Below are 5,557 nucleotides of genomic sequence, written 5' to 3'. Positions count from 1 at the left end.
TGAACATTTTTATCGTCTGTAAATGCAAGAACTTTAGCGCTCGAAAAGCAAATACGACAATTAGTTTCATCCCCTTTGAACACTCTCTACAGATGCGTTAGGATAGTGCAGTCCTGAATCTTGTAAATACCTGTAAATTTCTTGAAATAAATTACGGATGTCCTTCTCGCTTATACAAGCACTCTCTCACGTTACATATGCGCAGACGAAAGCCTGTATGTTTGTAAAAAAATAAATTTGTCCTTCTGATTTGCTAGAAATAAAACTTAAAAATAGTTATATCTTCAATAAATACATTTCAGATACACATTTCTACACTGTTAACAGGGTTGGAAGCCACGTTTAGTAATGCTGAGAATGCCATCAATACTATTAGGGCCATTTCTTAGTGATCGACTAATGAAGTTTGAATTAGGTTGATACTAAAGCATGTTATTTTTTAAAAATGCAATTTTTAGTTGACAGGAATGTGACAACTTTATAAGATTATACTAAAAAAATAGCAACGGAAACCTTGTGAAAAATATGTTGTTAATTTGTATAACACTGTAAAGTATATATATGTAAACATGATTGTATATCCATATAAAGGACTTCTTAATGTAATAATGAACCCTATTCCTCAAAATTAGGGAATTGATATAAGTGGAAAGGGATGGATGAAGTCTGAGGTGTTTTTCAAGTATGTAGCAAACATGTTGAATCCTCATATTGTAGAAGAGTTTATTAAATTGCCTGTCATTCCCTTAGTTGATGCCCATAAAACTAAGTTGCCTTATCACACTCAGAAAAAAATAGATTTTGTTCTTAGAAACGTAGGTCACATGTGTAAATCCTGTAGTTTTGGAGTGCAGCAAAGGTATAACTGGAAACGTATATTTTATACTTAATGTCCGTATAAATGTTGCGAGTAAATGAAATTCCTGTAAGAACAAAAGAACTGTATGTAGGCGGTCAGGATCTCAAATACAGACAAACGTGTACAACATATAGCTGACGTATGTAACATACATATACGTATTAATATACGGAAAACTGTTCAGCCATGATGTAACAGCTTGATGTAATAGCATGCCATGATGTAACACCAAAAGGTAGAGCTTATGTAGCATGGAAGGCGTATGTTCCGTAGTTATCTCTATAATAAATATATTTGTGCAATATATCTCTGTCTAAATAACATAATTTTCTCAATGTAGTTAAGGCAGCTCTCCAGCGTACTTTAAATATAACTTATAGCCCTTTACACAAACTTGACACTAGACTTACAGTAATCATTCACAGTTTTAGATAATGTGGGTCGATATCTTGGAACCTTATTCCCGTTGATCATTCTAGATGTCTGGCGACTGTAGCTTTTGAAGTGAAAACAAAATTTACGTAAAACACTCCCGTTCTTTCATTTCAGAATTCTTATAGTATTGTAGGTAACAATTATATTCGTAGATAGAAAGAAATGAAATTCATGCAAAACCTACCATTTATACAAAAAAATCATTTCAAAAAGGCAATAAATCCTAACTCACCCTAAACCATCCACTCCCTGAGAAATTATTTTTAATTAGTTCGGATTAGGATTATCTGTTAGAAATTCCATTATGCTATGAAGAATGTCATCCTTCTTACATGGGAAACCCTTCCTGGATGCCTCAGTTATCCATCTCTAATTATTTTAAGGCTTACTTGTACTTGCTGACAAACTTTTGTATTTCTACAAAAATGATAATGGCACACTTGAACGTAAAGCTAAGTGATATGCTTTTATGTAAAACTAAGTGTAAATTTTGCAATTTACACGGCAACATGTAGCTTGTGTAGTACTTTTCTTTAAATAAAATGTGATCATGTTATTTGGCCATTAGTAAATATTGAATTCACCGGAGAATTTGATTAATCAATTTATGGCAACACTTTCAGAAACGTATATTGTTTATCAGTTTTTTATGTTTGAAGAATTACAGAAGATAAGGCTAATCTTGCTTCCTTAGAAGAAAAAAGTAACTACTGGAAAAAGGAAACAATGCTAGCTCTTGTGTTGCTACAAGCGGTATAACCGAACCAATGAATCAATAGCAAAAGGGCAATTTCTACATAGCGTCCAATTTATTGGATAGGTAAATATTTCTTGTTGTGTAATTCATAATATTACAATCCTGAACGTTGTGTTGTACTGATTGAAGTCTAAGGACATTTAACTCTACAATAACGTAAATGTAAGGAAATAAATCGAGATAGTAACTATAATAAACTACAGTTACTTATTCCGTGCTCGACTCAACGGAACTGCAGGAATTCATTTTTTCTTCTTCATCTTCTTTACAAGCAACCTGAACCTGAGTCTCCAGAATGTGAGTGAACCAGGTTACTTTGTATCTATACATCAGGTTACAACCTTTCGTTATGATCAAATGATTTTGATTTTAAATAATCGGCCATATTTAATCGTACAATTTACTGGATGCTATTAAATAATGGGTTAAAGGCAATCCGGGAAACATACTTTTCACCGTTGGGCGACAACAGACGCTGAGAACACTTTTCATTTATCAGTTGTTCCTGCTACATTAAACGGAATTTATGTATTTTGTTCTGTAGTATTTTGTGACATGGATAACATCAATTACACTCTGGATGAACAAAAAAGACTATTTCATTCAATCACACGGTCGAAAATACTACATAAATCTTCAGGCAGTGCCTTGAGGAATCTATGGATTGGTTTAGAAGTTTTGGTTCCTCTATAAAGTACTTACTTGTTTTAATACTTAGCCATGTTGACATGAATGATTTCGAAATAAACACAAATACTTCTTGAAGATCAGACTTCATTGTCACGAAAAGAATCTACTTTATTTGCATATTCTTACTTATTATGTATTTGTCAACCGATGGCTATCTCAAAGTCAATACGCTCCAAGACAATCACTGAACGTATTTCGCAGTCACCGTTTTAAAACGATTAACTTAGCCCTTTCAAAAAGAATTAGAAACCGTTGAGTTACCTCTAACCTATTATAACAGACGCCGAAATGTTAGCCCATTAAAATTAATTCCCATTAAAACTATTTTCCTAAATATAATTAGATTCGGTGAGCCGTACTATTTTTCAATCTGCGTTAAGAGTAGTGAGAAACATTTTGTGACAAGTAATTTTTCAACAGAAGTACCATGTTCAGACAAATAATAAATAAAATAAATGATTGTACGTTCAGAATTTCCAGAAGTTGGAATAGCATGGCCTACGTAGACTGAACTAGGTTCTTGCGCCGACATGCTGTTTTACATTTAGTATTCCGCATTTTCGATCACAGGAACAAGGGAAATTTCTATCCATATCCCATAAATCAGCAGAAATACTATTACATACTACTTTACAAACTTAATATTATTTTTTCATTAAACTTCTTGAAGAGAGATACGCTTATGACTTTTCGGCTAATTCCTTATTTTATAATTGAAGATTTTATAACTTGAAAAACTAGCATTTAATGAATTGTGTGTGTCATTATTGCTATTAAATAATATTTATCGTTAATATGTGAGAAGTTAATGTTATTTTTATTGGAATTGATTTAAAGTCACAAGTACGAAATCGTTTATTTTCCCTCCACATAGCAATATCATTAATGTGGGGGATCACATGTTATGCAATTAATAACTTTCTTCTAATACTTCCATGAGGAGAGTTTTCAACATTGTCTGTCCTTTGATTCTGTTTGTTACTTCTACAACTACAAATAAAAATTGCAATTTCTTGACGAAACTCTGTTTTCAGACTTGGCATCATTAATGAATTCGTCCTAGATAATCACTGTTGTTACGCATTAAAATAATATTAACAGCAGCACAACAGTCTTTGTACAACAGTTTTATTGTACATTAACTTCCAAATTAGCAACGCTATCTTATACCTCTTACTTCCGTGATCCAAATAAACCTAGACTGTTTGAAAGTATGATATATACTGATACAATTATTTACTGTATATATTAATGTGTCCCTTATTGTGGGTAATTTCGTGTTGCGATACGCACACCAACCAAATATATTCAATGTGACCATAAAAATTCATTAGTGAAATAGCAGCTCTCTTCGAGAACGTTAACCAGTGCCGATTTGACGACGAAGTCTTGAAATGGTATTTCCTCAATTTAATATAATTTAGAATTTTCAACCGTGATAACTGGAAAACTAGAAGAGACAGAGAAACGAAACTTTGCACGAAACAACTAGAGAAAGGGTGATATCTCCACGTTTATTGACAAGCCGCACCGGAAGAGCAATCTTGCCAACCCAAGACAATGTTGTATGTTTTTTAATGGAATGATCTAAATTGAATATCACTGTCGGAAGCAGCAATGAAAATAAAGACAAAAGAGATTATAAAGAGAGACCAATGTTGCAAACTTTTCGAGAAATAACGTGTAATATGTGTTGACGCACACAGGTAGTGAGATACTAACTTCTTGTAACCTTAAATCAGATATTGATAAGAATTGTTCGATTTGACTCAAAGTTAGAAGCATCCGTTGAACGGTGTTACCATCAACAGAAGGGAGAAATTGAGATTGGAAGAGATACAATAACTCGTAATAGTTTACTAGTGCTATATGGTTTAAAACCTATAATGCAAAGCAGAAGACCATGAGGAGTAGCGCCACGGTTATGTGAGATTCGTAACTCACGTACTGACAGATATATACGGTATCTTGCTAAAGTATAGAACTAACTAAGGTTTGTACAATTTAGTAAACTCTGCACAGCAGCGGCATTTTTCTCTTGTTTCCATAATGGTTATCAGCGTCTTCGAAAGCCCACGAGTATTTAAACCCATGTAAATTGAACGCTGTTTTCATATTTTAACCAGGTTGTTGGGATACTATTCCGCTGTGCAGCGCTGCCACCTTTCACAAACCTTACTTGTTAGCTTTTACAAGATATCGTGTACCTCGGTCAGTTATCGATCTCACATAACCGTGGCTCTACTCCTTATGCTCTACCGCCTTGCATTATTGGTTTTAAAGCGTACAGAACTAATGACCTTTTCCGAGTTGTTGTATCTCTTCCGAACTCAATTTCTCCCTTCTGTTGATGGCAACACTGTTCAGCGGATGCTTCTAAACTTAGATTCAACGGAAACAATTCTTACACTGTTAAAAATATTTACTTAAAAATGAATAAAATTGACTCAAATTTGAGAACATTGTGTTCTCAGAATAGCTCCGAATACATTGTTCTCAAAAGTGAGAAAGTGTGGGTGTTCAAAATATAAGAACAATATGTACTCAAATTTGAGTAAATTTTACTCACTTTTGAGTAAAAATTCTCTTAAAAGCGAGATAAAATATTCTTAAATAAAATGAGAAACTGCTATTTCTCAAAAATAACGAGAACATATTTTCTCAAAAATGAGAAAGTTAACCGTAAAATGAGATGAATGTAATCAACATTGAGAAACTCTTTGTTCAAAAAGTAGTAATGCTCTCCTCACAATTCAGAACATGTATACTCAAAAGTGAGTAGAAAAGTATTCGAAATGCTCAGATAGCCTCAAAAC

The sequence above is a fragment of the Thermobia domestica genome, chromosome 4 (assembly GCF_964235325.1).
Source record: "Thermobia domestica chromosome 4, izTheDome1.hap1.1, whole genome shotgun sequence".
Classification (NCBI taxonomy): domain Eukaryota; kingdom Metazoa; phylum Arthropoda; class Insecta; order Zygentoma; family Lepismatidae; genus Thermobia; species Thermobia domestica.
The sequence above is the reverse complement of the archived record's forward strand: the minus strand, read 5'-3'. Positions refer to the sequence as shown.